The 22,216-nt window shown below is 42.3% G+C and overlaps 1 protein-coding gene across 1 annotated transcript in view; it reads left to right on the top strand.

Annotated features, from left to right (window-relative positions):
* LOC145404968 (protein O-linked-mannose beta-1,2-N-acetylglucosaminyltransferase 1-like) overlaps positions 1–22,216 on the top strand; it is a 181,520-nt gene that overhangs the window by 145,243 nt on the left and 14,061 nt on the right. The gene's annotated exons all lie outside the window — the stretch shown is intronic.

Genomic DNA, 22,216 nt, shown 5'->3' with positions numbered 1-22,216 from the left:
GCATCAGCCTTGGTCACCTAATGTGGCTCTTTACATAGGTCAGTCTCTGGCAGCCTCCCTATTCAATCCCTTATCCCTGAGGTCACACTTTATGATTTCATCTCAGTTCTGCCTCTCACAGCACCACCTCTGATGTTCACACTTTTCACTTTCCACACCCAGTTGCCATCCCTATCATCTCCACATGCCCAAACCATCTCAGTCTATCCCTCCTCATCACAACACCAATACACTATAGTTCCATCCTTCCTGTTAAGTCTTCAGTCATAAACCTAGCCCCTCCAGGCCCCACAGTCAAGGACGCACTGCACATCCAACTAATCATTGTCATTTTTGTATGTTTGAGCCCATGATTATCCTCTTCCTTTGCTGCCCAGGTCTCACTACCGTACAGCATTACACTCCTAGCACATGCCACATACAGAGATCCCTTAGTGCAGAGGAAGAGTCTTCTCAGCATCAGAATAGGCAACAGCTTCCTGAACTTCCAACACAGACTCCTCACCCTAGGCACAGAGCTAAGTCCAGTCCCTCCTCCAGCATGTAACATTTCTTCCTCACACTCAAGAGACTCACCAGTAAGATCATTCCTTTCATGGCTGACAATCTCTGCATGCTCTCTCCGACACACCACACACACGAAACTGACATTACCTTGCAGTCTACCTCCATTACATCTCTTATGCATCCACATATCACAAATACTGCACAAGACAGAGTTAATTTTCACACCCTTGTGGCAAATCACTCATAGCTGGATGGATGTGCTTATGGTTCATTCAGTAGGAAACCATTGTGGCCAGTGATCAAGGGTTTGAGGTCCAGTATTTGTTTGACTTCTGCCGTATCTTGGTATATACAATGAGGGGGGAAAAAAAAGAAAACTGCAAGGTAGCCTAGAGCATGAGGTGCTTAATGAGCCTGATTAAACTACTTCCATCACACTGATGACATAAATCTAATTTTATTCTTTATCCAAACAATTTTGTTCACCTCTGGGGAGGCTGAACTGATGATGATATAGCTTTCATTAACTTCAATATGAGGGTATTCTCCCAGAGTAATAATCATCTCGTCAAAGCAAAAATATAACTATAGATGCATCATTGGAATGAAAGGATGAAGCTCCTGACATCACTTTCTCATTCAGAGAAATAGGGTTTTACCTGATCTCTATTTGTTACATGCTGTACAGTTTATTTTACCACCTTTTCCACAAACTGAGGGAAGGAAGAATGTATGTGATAGGACAGTCAGATTTTAAATGGAACTTGAGACTTGGTACGGCTTTGTTCAATACATTATTACACAGTAATATCCTCTTGTACATTATATGATGCAAACTGTCAATATTAAAGGGAAAGACAGTATATTGATGAGATCCACTTTGGGTTTATGCCACGCAAAGGGACCACTTGTGCCATATTCATTGTCCAACAGCTTCAGAAAAAATATATAGAAAAAAAAGGGAGCTGTACTTTTTGTTGAATTGGAGGTCATTGACAGAGTCCCTAAGGAGGCGGTGAAGTGGGCAATAAGAAAGCTAGGGATCAAGGAGTGACTGGTTAGAGTGGTTATGTCTGTGTATGAGCACCCAGGTGAGGGTGAATGGAGATTTGATTGACAAGTTTTCCATGACTGTTGGCATACATCAGGGGTCAGTTTTGAGCTCCTTATTGCTGTCATGGTGCTTGAAGCTCTCTCATGTGACTTCAGAAATGGACTCTTATGGGAGATGTTTTGTGCTGATTATAAGGTGTTGACTGCAGAGAATGTAAGGGAGGTGAAGCAGTGATTTAGGAAGTGGAGAGAAAGAATGGGGCACAAGGGCTTCAAAGTAAATGCGTATAAAACAAAACTGATGATATCTAGGGCTGGTGGCAGTATTGTCATGGCAGAGGGAGAGGGCACAAGGGCTTCAAAGTAAATGCGTATAAAACAAAACTGATGATATCTAGGGCTGGTGGCAGTATTGTCATGGCAGAGGGAGAGTGGCCATGTGCAGTTTTCCACAAGGGTGTGGGAAGTAACTCCATCTTGTGCAATATTTGAGTGCATAAGAGATACAGTGGTTTTAGAGGCAGACTACAAGATAATGTTGATTTTGTGTGTGCAGTGTGTTGGAGAGAGCATGTAGAGATTGTCACGTGTATAGATTGTCAGGCATAAAAGGACTGATCTTGCTGGTGAGTCTCTTCAGGGTGTGAAGAGTTTACTATTTTGGGGGCATGTTGTGTTGGTGGTGGGGCTGGAGCTAGCTCTGTGGCTTGGGTAAGGAGTGGTTGGAGGAAGTTCAGGGAATAGCTGTCTCCTGACATTGAGAGGGCTCTTCCTCCTTGTTAAGGGGCCTTTGAATGTGACATGTGTTTGGGGTGTAATGCTGTGTGGCTGTGAGACATGAGCAGTAAGGGAAGAGGATATTCGTAGGCTCAAACGTACAGAAATGACAATGATTAGACGAATGTGTAGTGTGTCCTTGAATGTGAGGCCTGAGAGGGGGCTAGATGTACAATTGAAAAGATAATAATAAGGATGGAACTGGAGTGTATTGGTGTTGTGATGAGGAGGGGTAGACTAAGATGGTTTGGTTATTAGGAGAGGAAGGAGGCTGACAATTGGGAGTGGAAAATGAGAAGTGTGGACTTTGGGGGTATGGTTATGGGAGGCAGATGAAAAAAGACCTAGGACGAAGTCACAGAGTATGACCAGGGTAAGGGACTGAATAGGGAGGCTGCCAGAGATTGAGCAACAAGGAAAGCCACCATTAGATGATCAAGGCTGACACATGTAAGCATGTTGGAACCTTTATAAATGATATGATACAGTGCATACATTTTGTATCTTAAGTTTTCAAGATCTAATTTTTTGTAAACCTTTAGGGGTCAACTTTTTGTAGAGATGTCTGTTAAATGCTAGTTATTATACAATGATTAACTGATCGATTGAAATGCTTATTCCTGTGAAGGTGTATGGGGTGCATACACAACAAAAAGGTGGTGGGCCTTGCCACACACCCGATCAGTAAAACACAGTTAAATACAGTCAGTGGATACAATTAAAACTTGGCCAGGTCATGGAATTTCATTACAAATGCTGCTCAGAGAGATTAATACTAGTATAAATGTTACCAGGTACACTGTGTGACATGTGTCACACCGTCTTCAGGTATTTTGTGGATTTTTGTTGTTTATGCATTTTTTTCTTGATGTTCACTATTACTGTGGATAATCCTGTGTGTGTTTTGATGTCTCAATATGGCAGAATGACTGGAAAACAGTGCCAAAATTAGGAGGAGAACTGTACATACAGTAGTGTATAAGTAAGGTCTTTCACTCTCCATCCTCTCCATATGGCCAAACCACCTCAGTGTTTCTCCTTATGCTTCCTATCACATCCACATTCACACCACAATGCTCTTTCACATCCTCATTTGTCAGTTTGTCTCTCCATGTGACTCCACAGGCCCCTCTCAATTAATTTATTTCCACTGCTTTCGCTCTTGATTTCTGTTCCTTCAACAAGGTCCAAGCTTCACTTCCGTATGTTAGAGTTGGTATCACAATACTGTCATGTAGTAACTTTTTCACCTGCATGCTCACTTCCCTGTTTCTTATCACTGCTTTCATGGAACCAGCAGCCTTTCTTCCTTGTGAGTGAGGTGGAGGGGGGATGAGAGAGGGGGAGGCCAAGGGTGAGATGGAGGGATGGAGTGAAGAGGTATATGAGAGAGGGGGGTTTGAGCTGGAAGCAGGGCAGTGAAATGGCAGGGGACACGGCGACATGGAGGCCATTTGTTTGTGGCCACCTCTTATGGGATTAAGGTGTCTGGCAATGAATCGACAGATAAGTATGGTGTTTTTTGGATTTCATTTTTTTTTTTTTTTTTTTTTCATGGTTTTCTTGGTGTTTAGCATTACTTTGGATATCCGTGTGCGTGTTCTGATGTCTAAATATGGCAGACTGACCTGAAAACAGTGCCAAAATTAGGAGGGGTACTGTACAGTACATACAGTAGTGTATAGTTTTTTTTTTTTTTTTTTTTTTTTTTTTTTTTTGAATATTCATATGTGTGTTTTGATGTCAAAATATGGCAGATCGACCTAAAAACAGTGACAAAATTAGGAGGGGTACTGTATACACAGTAGTGTATAGGTAGGGTGTTTTGGTTTTCCAATGTTTTTTTTCGTGGTGTTCTTGGTGTTTGGCATTATTTTGGATATTCCAATGTGTTTTGATGTCTAAATATGACAGATTGGCCTGAAAACAGTGCCAAAATTAGGAGCGGTACTGGACATACAGTAGTTTATAAGTAGGGTGTTTTTTGGTTTTCATTGTTTTTTTTTTTTTTTTGCATGGTTTTCTTGGTGTTTAGCATTACTTTGGATATTCCTATGTGTGTTTGTGGTAGGTGGGGGCGCTCACCATCCACTCACTCAACGTAGTGCTGGTCTCAGGTGTCTGCCCTGTCCTCTCCTCCATCCTTCTTTCCTTCCATCTTCTTCTATCTTTCTTTCCTTCATTCTTTCCTCATCCTTCTGCCTATGGGTAACTTTACACTCCCTCTTCTGTCTTTCATTCCTTCATTCTTTCCTCTTCCTTCTGCCTGTGGGTGACTCTACACTGAATGACAAGCCAAATGGTTTCCTGTACACCAGGAAACCATTTACTATGCTGGGTGGTAACCATATTACCAAATTTTGGCACCTGGTGGTTTAGTGGGTAATTATTGTGCTCCAATCGGATTGAGCTGGTGAAGGTTTATATCCAAGGGGTGGTTGGGGTTTATTGCTCACGTAATGCCACTCAGAGATGAGTGAGGTTGGTCACTCTCGTCTTAAATGTCAGGGCCAACTGCCTAGCCCCGGGCTCCTACGCTCCTCATGGGGCAACGTAGGATTGGATGATGGATGGATGGATGGATGGGTTTTATGTCTAATTATGCCTCAATGACCAGAGAACACTGCCAGATGTAAGCATAGGTAGTGTACAAATAGGTTAAGTATAGGTTGGAGGTTGGATATAGGTAGGGTCTGGGTATAGTAGGGGAATAGATAGATAGTGTTCATTATATGGATGTTGCCACCATCTGGACATGCCTTTGGCTCTATTATGTCCAATAAATGAGCGATCACTGTATATACATATATATATATATATATATATATATCATCAGCCGTTGAGTGTCCACTGCAGGACCGGTCTACCCCTACCTAAGCAGGGACGATACAGCCAGTGTATCTCTACCCAGTGGCTTAGACTGTATGGTAGAGACTGTATGTGGGGTGAGAAGTGCTTGTGAGTGTGATTGTAATGTTGGAGTGGCTTCGGATGTGTGTGTGTAGTCTGTGAACCAAGTGTAATCAGCCTGCCTTAAGCCAACTGGGTGCAAGCATACTAGTATGCGACACTGGTTCAATCATAGCATCCCTTATGTCCGCCAAAGCAGTAAGTGGCTTGGTGAACACTCCCCAAAGTTTTTACAACTCTGGCGGGAGGCGGACCCACGTCCACCAGCATGTGAGATGTACACTCTACCACAGAGGCTCCATATATATATATATATATATATATACAGTGGTTCCTCGTTTTTTGCTACTTGGATGTTCCGCCAAAACCGTGCGAAATGTGAAACGTTGAAGTGTGAAGTTAAGAATCAATGGGAAAAATAGAGGAGCGTTCTGGTGGGACACGTACCTGCCCTATCAGAAAGCACCATAACACCAACAGAAAGTACCATAACACGAAACAAGCCCTACCCAAAATTAAATGAAGAGTGTTTACTAGTGCTAAAACATCATAACACAATAAACATGTACCTGAAAAGACATTAAAACAGTTATAAAGAGCTGCAACACCAAAAATCCTTACCATAAATAAAGTGAAGAGTGGCTTGAGTTGCAAGTGAATGTGTGTTTACTGTTGAGGGTGGATAGGCTGGTTCCCATGCTGAGCATTTGTCAGATTATTGCTCTTCAAATACATAGTAATCTTGTCCCTTAGTATCTTCTCGAATATCTTTATCATGTGGGAAATGAGGGCAACAGGTCTGTAGTTTCTTGCTTGACTCCCAATGTCACTAACCAAGGAAAAACTGCCAGGTTTCACCAGATTATTTAATTTTCGAAATCAAAGTCTGTTAACTAAACCACGGTAATTTTATGTGCCCTGTTTGTCACTAAATGGAAGGGAGAAATTATAACAACATTATTTTACTCACTGCTACAAGGAAGAGAGGCTGTAATAATAGTCAAATAGGATCAAAAATTGGTGGGCTGAGTCTACCATCTCGGTCGTGGGATGGTTATTATTCTTTCCTTCCTTAAATATCGATAAGCTTTATTTTACATCCATTTCATGTATTTGTCCATCAAAACAATCATATATAGTGTTATGAGAAACATGTAATGCTTCTTCATAACAAAATAATATCATGACAAGGCTGAAGATCGTACATACAGTACGTAACGATTGTAAAGAATAACAGACAGATGTGTGTCTAATGCCCCGCCTGACCTGCTGTGTATTCATGACACTGCTGAAGATCGTACGTTATTATCAAAAACAGTAACAAACTTACATGAGTCTACTGCCCCGCTGGACCTGCTGTATAAAGATCATGGAAAACTGTTGCATAGAAAAATGGACGGAGCCTAGACTGAGCATTGGTATGCATCATCTGCTGAGTTTGGGCTGCCGGCTGGGACCAGCGAAATGTAAGGAAATCCGCGAATTGTGAGACAACTCGGAAACTTTTTTCTTGTGCGAAAAACCAGGCGTCGAAGTAAAATGCGAACGAGGAACCACTATATATATACATATATATATATATATATAAGTAATCCCTCCAATATCCGGATGCCATTTTCCGGACATCCCAAATAACCGGACATTTTCGTCCCAGGATCCAATATTCCAAAAATGGACCAAAAACCGCAGAAAATTCGAAAAAAATCCAACTTTTTCCCGCCCGTAATTTGAAGTTGGCGCGGGCGAGCTGTGTTTTGGTGTGTTGTTCCGCCGATGTCCGCTAGAGCGCCCCTGCATCCTCCCCACTTACCGCCCGTCTCTTGTTGTGTGTAAACGCTCGTCGTCATGGCTGCCCACGTGCTCGCTTTTGTGGTGGTGCCTTACCTGCTGCAGGCTCTCCTGCTGCTCTCATGCCTCTCCTTCGTGTGTGTGATGATGGCCCCGCCGCCTGAGAAGAGGAAGAGAGTGGTTTTGATTCTGGAGAAGAAGAGGGAGATATTGGACAAGGTGGATGCGGGATGGTCTACCTCACCCATCCTCCGTGAATTCAACCTGGCCCGGTCTACTGTACTTTGTTTGATATCAAGAGATCCTGTGACAAACTCATGCAGTATACGACTGACTTCTCGTCGAAAAGCAAACGCAACGTGGAGAGGAAGGTGATGTATACTCCCAAGTATGCAGAAGTCGACCGCTTTACGTTGATTTGGTATCGACAGCAACGAGCTGCTGGTGTGATGGTGCGTGGCACGGAGCTGAAGGCTGCTGCTGAGAAGTTCGCAAGGCTTCACGACGCCCTAGACTTCAAGGCATCCGAAGGTTGGCTCTTCGTGTTCAAGTTACAACATGGCCTTACTAACCGTAAGTCTCATGGCGAAGCTTTGGACGCCAATGTGGATGGGGTTGACGAGTTTCGGCACAAGGTGAAGGGCTTGATTGACAGGGAGGGCCTAACTCTTGGTCAAGTCTACAGTTCTGACGAAACTGGCTTATTCTGTCACTTTTTGCCTACAAACACTCTAGCCGAGGGGACAGAGAAGCGTGTACCTTGCCGCAAGCTCTGCAAGCAATGGATATCTGCTTTGTGTTGTGCCAATGCTAACGCCATGCACCGGCTCAAGCTCGTTATTGTTGGCCATGCGAAGCAGCCTCAGTGTCTTCGTGGGGTGATGGATGTCCTTCCTGTTGTCTGGTACCATTCTTTGAAGGTATGGTTCACAGCCCAGATCTTCAAAGACTGGTTCCACCGCCATTTCATCTAGGAGGTCATCTGTTATCAGACGCAGAAACTGGGAATCCCATGTGACCAGGTAAAGGCCCTCCTTCTCCTCGACAGTGTACCTGCCCACCCGTGCGACAAGGAGTTGGTGGCTGAGAATGGGCGCATTAGGTGCATGTTTCTGCCACCTAATACTACTGCTCTCATCCAACCAATGGACCAAGGAGTTATCGTGGCAACAAAGAGGCTGTACCGAAGGAAGTTCCTGGATGAGGTGATGGTTGTCTTCGAGGACGAGGACGAGCGCAGGGAGGGACGGGACATGCGAGGCCAGCGGACTTTGGAAAACCTTCGCCGCTACAACATCAAGTCTGCCATCTACAACTGGGCCAGTGCATGGAAGGAAATCCCCGTCAAGACTCTAGAAAATGGTTGGTCTCATCTGTTTCTCGGAACGGATGTGGAGCGTGGATGACTTCCATGCACATCTACATGCGCATGGCAACGATGTTGATGTGGACGAAGTGTGTGAGTGGTTGGATGACGACGAGGGCGATCCTGGGTATCAGACCATGTCTGATATCGAGATCGTATCTTCAGTTGCAGGTGTCAGTACCCAACTTGAATATTCCAGCGAGGACGGCGTCGATGATGCGGACTCCTCTCAGCATGACGCTATTCCAGCCATCCCCAAGCTGAGCGCACTCCGGGAACACCTAGAGTTCGCTCTGGACTACCTGGAGCACCGGACTATGACAGGGAGATGGGGCCCTTGGGACTTGTGGAGGAAGTGCGCGCTTTCAGGCAGTGCATCATTAATCGTCAAAATCATCGTTCCTTGTGTCAATCAACAATTGACAGCTTTTTCAGGCCCGTGACCCCTGCTGTGCCCAGCCCTGGCTCCACTCCATTGCCTCCCCAAGACAGGCCCTCATGCTCCGAGCCACAGCCCAGCACATCAGTCACAGTGGAGTCACCACTCGACGTGAGTTTGCGCCTCTCTTCAGAGTCGTCTGCAGTGGGTACGCCATCAACACAACCCAGCGACACACCCCTAGGTCGCCTGCATGTGCTACTCCCAGACTCTGACAGTGATTAGACGCCAAGAACTTCTCCACTAGACCACACGGGATTTTACAGTGTTGTGCAGTGAAAAAAACAGTGCATAGTGTTTAGGATTTAGAGTTGTGAGTGAAAAGACTAAAATTTAATGGACTGTAAATGTAACGTAAATTAACATGAGTGTGTTTTGTTTAGAAAATGGTTTTCAGAGTGATAAGACAATGTGCAGAGTGCAACACTTATTTCATTATGGTACAATGGAGCGCAAGCAAGACAAAGAGTGCGCAGTGTTAAGAGAATGGAATTCTGAGTGCAAATGACTAAGTTCTGTGCAAGACTTCATGAACAGTGTACTGCAAGTGCTTCAGGAACTCCTTCTTACTGTCAGAGTCTGAGAGGAGGCGGGTTATTCATCGAGATGACCAGGGACTTGCTGTAAGTACCCAGAGTGTTTCATATTGTACTGTAGTTTTTTCCATACTTACCTCTAACACCTCATTTCACTCTTTTATGTCCCTTATTGGTGTGAATAATGTCTTAGATGCTATGCATGTGCAGTAGGGAGGTGTTTTTCTGAGTTAGGCTAGGTTAGGGTCCATAACTACCAGTCCAGGATCCAGGGACTTGTAAGTTCCCAGAATGTTTAATATTGTATAAACCTATCTCAAAAACCTCATTTTATGGTTCTTTTGCATTTATTTCAGTCTTTTATGTCCCTTATTGGTGTGATTTGGGTCTTAAATAGGTGCTATGCATGTCCAGAGGGAGTTGTATCGGTGTTTTTCTGAGTTAGGGTCCATAAGTACAAGTCCAGAAGGCTGGGGCCCAATATCCGGATGGGATCACTATCTGGATATGCCGTTGGCTCTATTACATAAGATATTGGAGGGACAATATATATATATTGGTGGTAGGTGGTGGCAACCATCATCCACTCACTTGATGTAGTGCTGCCTACTTCTTCCCTAGCCTCTATCATTCTTTTTCTGTCCCTGCCCTCCTCTCTTCCTATTCCATCTTTCCTGTCACTTCTTATTGCTTTTCTTTCCTTTGCAGGTGGCTTTACATTGAGTGACAAGCCAAATGGCTTCCTGTAAGCCAAGAAACCATCTACAACGCTGGGTGCTAACCATATAACCAAACCATATGTGGTCCCTACGTGTCAACACGTGGGTTTATGGAGGGGTAGTGCCCCTCCCCATAACACAAATAACTGAAAGTCAGATGGCTACCCCTTACGGGATTATGGCATCTGGCAATAGATAGATATATAGATATATAAATAAACACACACACAGTAAATCCTTGTTTTTCGCGCTGCGCATGTTCCGCCAAAACCGCGCAAAATGCGAAATGTCGAAGTGTGAAGTTAAGAATCAGTGGGAAAAAATTGAGGAGCGTTACGGTGGTACATGTACCTACCCTGTCATAAAGTACTATAACACCAAACAGGCCCTACCCAAAATTTAATGAAGAGTTTTACTAGTGCTAAAACAGCAGAACACAATAAACATGTACCTGAAAAGACATTAAAGCTGTTATAAAGAGCTGCAACACCAAAAATCCTTACCAGAAATAAAGTGAAGACTGGCTTGAGTGGCAGGTGGTGTGTTGAGGGTAGATGGGCTAGTTAATAGGAGACATGGGCCTCTCTGGGGAAGCCCCATCACCTATGCCGAAGCCCTCGAAGTTGAACTCAGGCTCCAGCACCTCTACTTCCTCTCTGTCCACTTCTCCTCCTTCATCCACCCCTGCTGGCACGTCCAAGTCTTTGCAGAATAGCAGCCACATTATGTCTCTTATGAAAATATCGTGTGATCCGGGCTTGTCTCTGCTTCTTTATGTTTCTGTTGTAGACGGCCATCACTTGAGGCTTCAGATCACTCAGGGTTGATAGGATGTTGGGAGCCTCAGGCATAGTCCAGGTGTATGCATCAAGATGGTTGCCATGTCGGTTATGGTGGACAGGGTGGTTGCAAGATGGCTGCCAACAGGTAAGCACTGGTATGCGTCGTCAGCTGAAGGTTGGGAGCATCGAATTGTGGGGAAATTCGCGAATTGTGAGACAACTCAGAAATTTTTTTCTTGCGCGAAAAACGAGGCATTGAAGTAAAATGTGTCCAAATACGAGGACTTACTGTCTGTATATGTATATATATGTATATGTACAGTAAAACCTTGCTGTAACGGACTTCAGTAGACCATGATTCGCTTTTATCGGAATTGAGGAGCTACCAGACTAAATTCTTATGTTTTGGAAAAAGTCCAAGAAAGCCAGAGGCAGTCTGGATTGCCTGACTACTTCAGCTGTGTTCACCGCAGTGAGGTAAATAAAAGACATGTTTATCAGTGTACAGTATTAATATATATATTATATTCCATCCATCCATCCATTATCTAATTCTGTGTTGCCCCATGAGGAGTGTAGGAGCCTGGGGCTAGGCAGTTGGTCCTGACATTTAAGATGAGAGTGACCAGCCTCACTCATCCCTGAGTGGCATTACGTGAGCAATAAACCCTAACCACCCCTTGGATATAAACCTTCACCGGCTCAATCCGACTGGAGCGCAATAATTATCCACTAAACCACCAGGAACCAAAATTTGGTTATATGGTTACCACCCAGCATAGTAAATGGTTTCCTGGTGTACAGGAAACCATTTGGCTTGTCACTTAGTGTAGGGTCACCCACAGGCAGAAGGAAGAGAAAGAAGATATGTCTGGAAAAAATCAGAGTAAGGAAACTGTACCCAAAATGACTTGTTCATCACACCTATGACTAAAACACATTAATCAAAGTCTAAAAATAGTTTATAAGTCAACCTAAATACAAAATTTAAGTAGAAAATATCATCAAAATTGGTAAAAAAAATAAATAAATAAATAAAAACATTATTATACCAGGGTTTGGGCATTGTTAGTTGGGGTAGGGTGGTATTTCTGCCCCCACTGTTAATCTGGGGTATCGTATCTCGGGGTCTGCCTGTATGTGTATGTGTGTGTGTGCATATATATATATATATATATACTGTATATGTACACCTCTCCCCCACAGTTCGACAGGGATGCATTCCATAAAAAGTGGTTGAAAATGAATTGGTCAAATAACCGACCAATTTTTTCCATAAGATTGTTAAGAAATAGGGGGTTTGATTTCTGACTGTCTTTGTCATTCAAAAGATATTCAACAAAGAGAAAAAAATACTGGTTAAGATAAATGAAAAGACACGAACTTGAGTTGTTTTCTTACAGACCTGCCTGCTCAAGAAAAATTATTTTAGTACAGTAATCCCCCATTTATCTGGACATAATAGAGCCAAAGGCATGTCCAGATAATGAACACTATTCCTCTGCCATACCCAGGCCCTACCTACAGATCTTTTCCACATGACGTCACGAGTCATGACTTTTGTTTACGGCGCCACATTGGACGGCAAATTGTTGGACGTCTAGCAAGCGAGAATTGTAGAATCCACAATTATATTCCACTGTTGCGCCTTTGGCTGTAAGACAAGGCAGAAAATTGGAAGTTAGGTACACTTCTACCAGTTTCTAGTCAATGAGGAAATGCAACAGAAGTGGATAGCTGCCGTGAAGAGGGAGAATTGGCAGTCGATGGTCTACTCCTGCCTCTGTAGCAAGCATTCCGTATCAGGCGAGCCAATGATTTGTGAGTAGATACAGGCATATTTACCATTCTTAGCAGTTGTAGGTGTCATGGGATATCCTAATTATGTTAATGTCACAGAGCACAAGACCCACATGGCCATGTGTGTGCATGGGAAAAGAGGGGGAGGGTCCATGTCACAGGCCTTGTTTTGTTATTATTCCAGAGTTTCACCCAAACCGAATCGGACTTAGCAGTGATGATCAAGAATGTTAAATGCGTACGTAAAACTGATTAAATTACGGATTAGGTCATACTTAAAGTGAGGTTAGGTTAGGTTAAAGCTTATATTTTTATTTTTTCATTTTTTTTCAGTGTGATGCATATGAAACTGATATGTGTGTCATGGTGGGTGATTTTAATGACAGTGCAGTACAGAACATAGTTTAACAACACTTCAGTATAATACAGTTATATACCACTGTGAGCCTGTGTGCTAAACAATGTTTCAGTTACAACTGAAGCATAATTACTAGTACCACTATTTATAATTTTCTATTTTATTTAGAAATTGTTGCTTTAAAGAAAGCAAAACTGCCAATACATGCTCCAATTAAATTATACATTTTTCGCTTAGTACAAAAATACTTTAATTACAAATAAGAGGGTAAATAATGTACTTGTATCAACAGCCCCTATATTTATCTTTTACCAGGTATGTAACTACTAAGATTTTTTTTGTTAATATAAAATGTAAAATTATTAAAACTATATTGTTGAAGTCTTTTAGTTTTATGCTGTGGTACTCATCAGCTGAAATAAATGACATTATTTAAAAATGTGCTGATGTTTTGTTTCAGTTGTAATGTAAAAGTTAACTTCAAGAGTAATTTTGACAGTTTTGGGATACACTATCAATTATGCATTTTACATAAAACTAAACATACAGTATATAGCCTGTGTGTATGTATCGCATATAGGCCTATAATTACTGAAATTTCCAAAATGAAACTAACCATACAGTACAGTATATAGGCTGTGTGTATGTATCTAGGCCTATAATTACTGAAATTTCCAAAATGAGTAAATTTTTTGGTAAATTTCCAGAATTACACCCAACTTACCTGAAGCTTAAAATTTTCGTTTGTTCATGTTTTATAGCGTGATTAATTTGAATCTGATATTCATTTGTTGGATTTTTTTTTTTTTTTTCTAAATTCCAAACCAAGTTAACCCAATCAACCTAATCTAACCAAACCTAACTTAGGACCTAACTTGAAGATTAAGAAGAGAGGATAACTGCAGTAGGCCAATAGGCCCATGCTAGACAGCTCCCACAAGAGTGTGACTAATTTACCCTGCCTACAATAGCCCATGCAGGCCCATGCTAGGCAGCTCTCAAAGGAGTGTGACTACAAGAATGACAAATTTTGTATGCATTCCATACCTGTCATATGCTTATATAGCCTATGCTTGAAATTTTCTAAAAAGGGGGCAGTAACTAGGGTACATCACTGGGAAACCTATTCCATTCATAAACTACTCAATTCCCAGTCATTGTATACAATCCCTTCCCCCCTTGGCCCCAGTCATATGTTTATATAGCCTATGCTTGAAATTTTCTAAATAGGGGGCAGTAACTATGGTACATCACTGGGAAACCTATTCCATTCATTAACTACTCAATTCCCAGTCAATGTATACAATCCCTCCCCCTCTTGGCCCCACGTCAATAATTTACTGATTACCAAGATGATTTACAAGTACCGTATGTCAATTCCAGCTATCTACATTCCATATATACAATATGACATGTCTGTTTACCTTGAAGGATGCCCCGGTGAACTTTGATAGAGTGTTTACCAAATAGTGATAGATATCGCCATATCTGAAATCTGGTTTCGGTTCCCAATCCTTGAAACTCCCTAGATATGGTGTAAGGATCTAGCCCTAAACAGCTTAATCTTGTTCCTGTACAGATCTTGGTGTTGATTCAGATTTCTGCATATATCTGACAGTTTCAACCCTGACAGCCCTGTCTAGACAGCCATTACTACGAGGAGTTTGCCCTCCAATATGGAGTCGTAAACAAAACCACGTGATTTCTGTGACGTCACTGGAAAAGGTTTATACCTACCTCCAACCTATACCAAACCTATTTGTACACTACCTGTGCTTAATTTGGCAGTGTGTTCTGGTCATTCAGGCATATTTAGACATCAAAACACACATAGGAATATCCAATTAATGCTAAACACCAAGAAAACCATGCAAAAAAAAACAATGAAAACCAAAAAACACCCTACTTAAACACTACTGTATGTACAGTACCCCTCCTTATTTTGGCAGTGTTTTCCGGTCATTCTGCCATATTTTGACATCAAAACATACATAGTACTAACCAAAATAATTTTCAACACCTAGAAAACCAAGCAAAAAAAACTGAAAACCAAAAAACATCCTACCTATACACCACTGTATGTACAGTACCCCTCCTAATTTTGGCACTGTTTTCAGGTCAATCTGCCATATTTACACATCAAAACACACAGGAATATCCAAAGTAATGCTAAACACCAAGGAAACCATGAAAAATAAAACAACGAAAACCAAAAAACACCGGACCTATACACGACTGTATATACAGTACCCCTCCTATTATTGGCATTGTTTTCAGGTCAATCTGCCACATTTAAACATCAAAACACACATAGGAATATTCGAAGTAATGTTAAACACCAAGAAAACCATTAAAAAAACACTGAAAACCAAAAAACACCCGACCTATACTCGACTGGAACTGTTTTCAGGTCAATCTGCCATATTTAGACAACAAAACACACACAGGAATATCCAAAGTAAAACTATGCACCAAGAAAACCATGAAAAAAAAACACTGAAAACCAAAAAACACACAGTACCCCTCCTAATTTTGGCAGTTTTTCAGTCATTCTGCCATATTCAATCAAAACACACATAGGATTAACCATATTAATGCTAAACATCATGAAAACAATGCATAAACAACAAAAATCCACAAAAAGACTGACGACAGTTTGGAAATCTGTTGTCTGTGATGAGTGATTGCTCCTGAGGCTCAAAAAAATTCCATGGCCAAATGTGTTACCGAAAATTGGTTATATTGGTATAAATGATATACCATCATCTTTGCTGGTGTTTATACTATAAGCTAATAAAAACACACAGAACTGAAAAGTAAAAGTACAGAAATACATTCATATAACTTCCCACCATCCTAGTGCAAAATTTTGCCAGCACCATCCAAGAGTTATGCATATGTCTAGGTGCAGAATTTCATGAGCTTTCTCATGGTTACTGCAGAATTTCAATACGAGCAATAGTACTCGAATATATCACACAAAAAACTTTGAAAACTCATGAGTCAGTGTTATCACCACGGAGGACGGTAAGGACTGAGGAAGTGAGGGGGAGCTGGGAGGGTATGGAGTAGGAACAGGAGGGGGGGAGAAGCGAGACTTTGGGCAGGATTTTCCCCCTTCTGTCAACAGGCAGACGGGTGCTTTTGCCGTACATTTAGTTGTGGCTCGCGGTCTGTTAGATGCCGAGTGGCCATGCAGAAACACAACTCACCATGACCGGGGGACTTTTGACTTTTGGTAGAAAGATGGACGGCCACTGTCGCCGAACATGTACTCGTGGCTTGTGGTCTGTGTTCGATGGAGGTGGTGGTTGGGAAAGACTTAGCCCCTGTGGCCGTGCAATATTAGACATTCTGTGGGGAATCCGTACGGATGTTTTTACACCGCTTGTAGGTTACAGTCATATTACTTGGGTGCTGGAGGTTTGTTGGGAGGAATGCACGATTTTGACCAGTCAGTACTGGGGCAGATGGACTCTGGTTGTGGGTTACAGAGTGCTTCCCGCTGCCAGCTCAACCTCAGTGGCCACGATACCGAATGTCTGAACATGTTGTCTGGCCAGCCGAAGTTGTCGGAGACTTTTATGTCCGGATACGAAGCGTCTGGATAAATGAGGGACTACTGTACTAGAGTAAAACCTCGATATAACGGACATCAGTAGACAGGAATATGCTTTTATCGGAATCGTGGAGCTATCGGACTAAATTCTTGTACAGTATATTGGAAAAAGTCTGATAAAGCCAGAAGCAGTCCTGACTGCCTGACTGCTTTAGCTATGTTCACCACAATAAGGTAAATAAAAGACACATTTATCTGTGTACAGTACAGTATTATTACAAGTATTTTACCATTTGATTAGTGTAGTGAATATGTAATACAATACAGTACAGTTGTACTGCAATGGTAGGGAAAACAGTTAAAAACCGTTGGCGTGATCCGGACTGTCTGATATATTGGAAAAAGTCCGGATGTCACCTTTATTGGAATTTCGACCATTGGTGTGATCCAGACAAATGTCCGATATACCGTAGAGGCATACCCCGGTTTAACGATCTAATTGGTTAGGTAAAACCTCATCATTAGGCGGGGTATCGTATATCGGGGTACTTTTAACACGTATTTCAGCGTGGACCGTTTACCAGCCTTGAGTTTCCCCCCAAATCAACCCCAAAACCCACCCAAATAAGCCCAAAAACAAGTTTAGAGCCAATCTAAATGGCCTAACAGCCGTCAAGGAAACTAACCAAAGCCTAACACCTGTAAATAACTCACTAAAACCAACAAATAAAATCTGAAAATCGTCAAATATAAGTCTGGAAAAAATCAGGCTTAGTAAACTGTACCCCAAAATGATAATGTTCACCCCACCTGTGGCTAAATCGCATTAATCTAAGTCTAAAAACAGTTGATAAATCAACCTAAACACAATTTTAGTCTATCTATCTATATACCTAGGCTGCTTCCCCCAAGGAAAGGGAGGTAGCCAAGACAGGTCGACACACTCCCCATTTACTCATCCATTCAAACACATTCATTCACATCTTAGCCCCAAAGGGGAAAACGGACAGATCCTCACCGCATCACACCGCACAAGGGTCAACTGCGCAATGCAATCAGTGACATCCGCAGCAGGGCCCGACAGCAGAACTGGTTTACCCCTGCCACATCATAACAGACCCATCCCCTTACCCGCACCTGACCTGACTAGCTGATCAGACCAAATGCGGGAGAATATCCCCTCAGGGCTGCGTCATCACTTATTCATTCACAATTTCTCTCCATTTATTTCTGTCACGCACAGCCACTCTTCCTTGCTCAACAGACATCCCTCTCGCATCCAGCGCTCTCTTCACACTGTCCATCCATCCTATTCGTGGTCTTCCTCTCAGCCTTACACCTCTCACATCAGATCTAGTTATCTTTTTCACCAATCACTCATTATCCACTCTCTCCATATGCCCAAACCATTGCAACACCCTCTGCTCAACTCTACCAGCCATCTCCCGAACAACTCCAGTTCTCCTTCGCACTTCATCATTTTGCACCCAATCCATACGCGTCACTCCACACATACTCCTCAGACACCTCATCTCCATTACATTCAAACTTTTCCTCTCTGCTACACCCATATTCCATGTTTCAGCCCCATATAATGCAGTCGGTACCACAACACCCTCATACAGCCTTCTCTTTACAGTAAACCCTCCTTATACGATGGGGTTCCGTTCCTGAAAACCCCATTGTATAGCAATCCATTGTATAGTGAACCTGTTATAACATGTAGTCAATGGGGATACGTTCCCAGACCTGCCTAAATTCGCACATTCACACACCTTAACACTCACATACTTGAAATATCCTTATGTTTAAACATGTAAAGTAACACATTAATAATGAATAAAGAGGGGAAAAACATGAAAATAACAGTATACAGTAGTTCTTACTATTACTTAAGTAAGTAGGATTGTTGATGCCCCCTCCGAGGCTAAGGGACAGTTAGGGCCTCACAGCCCTCACTCATCACTGGCAGAACTGGCTGACTGGGCAGGGCTGGCTGGCTGCACAGAGCTGGCTGATGAGTCTGGACTGGCGGATGAGACTGGGCTAGCTGGCTGGGTGGGGCTGGCTGATGGGGCTGGACCAATCGATAAGACTGGGCTAGCTGGCTGGGCAGGGCTAGCTAATGAGGCTGGACCGGTGGACACGTGTATGTGGTCTAATGCCGACAGTGTGAGGACGTTTTTGTTGAGTTTGCACATTCGCTGTTCACTGAGCCGCGGATGATCCATCGTTGTTGCAAATCGTTCCCATTGTGTAGTGGGCATAGGGTACTAAAATTTTGACATTGTATAAGCGAAATATCGTACAATGAGGCACTGTATAATGAGGGTTTACTGTAAATCCATTCTAAGTGAACGACATTTAAACACTTTTTTCATTCCTCCCAGCACCTTTCCTACTGCATTTATTCTAAACTTCACTTCTTTATCTATTCTTCCATCCACAGCAACATGTGACCCTAGATATTTAAAACAATCTACCTCCTCAAGCAACTCACCATTCAAAACTATATTCATCCCCCTACCATCTATCAACCTCGCACACTTCATCACTTTACTCTTATTCTCATTTACTTTCAATTTCCTCCTTTCACACACCCTTCCAAACTCCTCTACCAACTGTCTCAATTTCTCCTCTGAATCAGTCACCAGTGCAGTATCATCTGCAAACAGCAGCTGCTTCAGATTCCACTCCCCACCATCAACATTCACCAGACTCAGACCTCCACCTAAAACTCTTCCATTCACCTCCCTTACAACACCATCCATGTAAATATTAAACAACCAAGGTGACATCACACATCCCTGTCGCAGCCCTACTCTCACGGGAAACCAATCACTCACAGCATTTCCCACTCTTACACACGCTTTACTATTTACATAAAAACTTTTCACCCCTTTTAGTAACCTACCATCAAGTCCATACAATCTTAAAACAGTCCACAAAGCTTCCCTATCAATTCTATCATACGCTTTCTCTAAATCCATAAATGCCCAAAACACATCCTTGCCTTTCGCTAAATACTTTTCACACACTTGTCTCACAGCAAACACCTGATCAACGCATCCCCTCCCTCTCCTAAAGCCACACTGCTCATCACCAATCACTCCCTCTGTACCCTCTCTAACTCTCATAATTAACACTCTACCATACACCTTACCTACAACACTCAACAGACTTATACCCCTAAAGCTAGTACATTCATACTTATCACCCTTGCCTTTATACAACGGGACCACACAAGCACTTGCCCAGTCAATTGGCACCATACCTTTCTCAAAGCACACATTCAACAATCTTACTAACCAGTCAACAATAGTCACTCCACCACTCTTCAGGCATTCCACAGCACACCCATCCATACCTGCAGCTTTCCCTGTTTTCATCTCCTTTACTGCCTTCTCCACTTCCTCCTTCGTGATCAAAGAATCATTCAACTCTCCCAACACATTTATTCCTTGCACCCTTCCATCCGCCACAATCTCAGCCACCCTTTCCTCCTCTACATTTAACAATCTTTCAAAATACTCTGCCCATCTCTTCCTTACTGCATCCATCTCAACATCCTTCCATCCTCTGCTTTTACTCGTTCTTCCTTCCCAGACTCTCCCTTTTGCACCCTTTTCACCTCCTTCCAAAACATTTTCTTATTCTGTTGAAAATTCTCTGTCAGCCGCCTACCCCACCTCTCATCTGCTACCACTTTAGCATCACGCACAGCCCTTCTCGCTCTATTCCTCTTTTCCTTATACCTTTCATATGAAATCTCATCCTTCCTCTGCAGCCACACTTCATATGCACGTCTCTTCTCAGCCACAGCCATACTTACTTCCTCGCACCACCATTCACTTCCTTTTCTTACACCACCACCCACACGTCTCACACCACACACCTCTTCTGCATGCCCCACCACAGCACTCTTAAACAACTGCCATTCCTCCTCCACGCTGCCATTTTCCCGATCTTTCACTGTGTTCCACTCATCTTTCAATTTCTCCTGATACTGTATCTTTTTCTCTCTTTTATCCAACTCACTCACTTTCAAAACCTCCCTGTCACACCTAACCCTCCTAGCTCTCACCCATCTCTTACCTACTCTTAACTTTCCCTCCACCAGGTAGTGGTCAGACATACCTCCACCCTCCCCTCTCAGAACTCTCACATCCAACAATCTCCCTATTACATTCCTAGACACAACCACATAGTCCATTAAAGCTCTATCAACAACCCTTCCACCCTCCTGTCTCACCCATGTATATTTTAGTCTAAGATATTATAAAAATTGGTTTTAAAAAAATCAAAACCCATCGTTAAACCAGGGTTTGGCCATTGTTAGGCGGGGTATGGTGGTATTTCTACCTCCATCGTTAAGCCAGGGTATTGGATCTAGGGGTATCATATATCGAGGTATTACTGTATTGGAAAAAGTCCGGATGTCGCCTTTTTCAGAATTTCGCCCTTTTCGAAATGGCTTGGGCCCCAATTACAGTAATCCCTCATTTATCCAAACATAATAGAACCAAAGGCATGTCTGGGTAGTGGGAACATCCAGATAATGAACACTATTCCCTTACCATACCCAGACCCTACCTATACCCAAGCTGCAACCTACAGTATACCTAACCTATTTGTACAGTACCTGTGCATAATATGGCAGTGTTTTCTGGTCAGTCAGGCATATTTAAACATCAAAACACACAAAGGAATATCCGAAGTAATGCTAAACACCAAGAAAACCATGAAGAAAAACCAATGAAAACCAAAAAACACCCTACATATACACTACTGTACATACAGTATCCCTCCTCATTCGGCAGTGTTTTCCAGTCATTCTGCCATATTTTGACATCAAAACATACATAGGATTATCCAAAGTAATTTTCAACACCAGGAAAACCATGCAAAAAAAACATTGAAAACCTAAAAACACCAGACCTGTACACTACTGCATGCACAGTACCTCTCCTAATTTTGTCAGTTTTCAGGTCATTCTGCCATTTTTAGACATCAAAACACACATAGAAATATTTTTAAAGTAATGCTAAACACCAACACAACCATGAAAAAAAAACACTGAAAACCAAAAAACACCCAACCTATACACTATTGTATGTTCAGTAGCTACCCCTCCTAATTTTGGCATTGTTTTCAGGTCCATCTGCCATATTTAAGTTATCAAAACACACATAGGAAAATCCCAAGTAAAGCTAAACACCAAGAAAACCATGGAAAAAAAAATGAAGACCAAAAAACAACTGACTTATACACTACAGTATGTACAGAACCCCTCTTAATTTTGTCACAGTTTTCTGGTCATTCTGCCATATTGAGACATCAAAACACACATAGGATTATCCATTTTAATTGTAAACATCAAGAAAACAATGCAGAAAGGACAGAAATCAACAAAAATCTGAAGACAGTTTGAAAATCAGTTATCTGTGACAAGTGATTACTCCTGGGGCTAAAAAATAATTCCTCTCCCAAGTATGCCACCGGAAATTGGTTATATTCGTATAAATGGTATATCATCATCTTTGCTGGAGTTTATACTATAAGATAGGCTAATAAAAACTCATAAAACTCGTAAGTAAAAGTACAGAAATGTACTTTTACTTC

Source organism: Coenobita brevimanus, chromosome 65, assembly GCF_032717465.1.
Source record: "Coenobita brevimanus isolate Jiangsu-jjx chromosome 65, ASM3271746v2, whole genome shotgun sequence".
NCBI lineage: Eukaryota > Metazoa > Arthropoda > Malacostraca > Decapoda > Coenobitidae > Coenobita > Coenobita brevimanus.
Note: the sequence above shows the minus strand (reverse complement) of the source record. Positions and strands in the feature narration are given on the sequence as shown.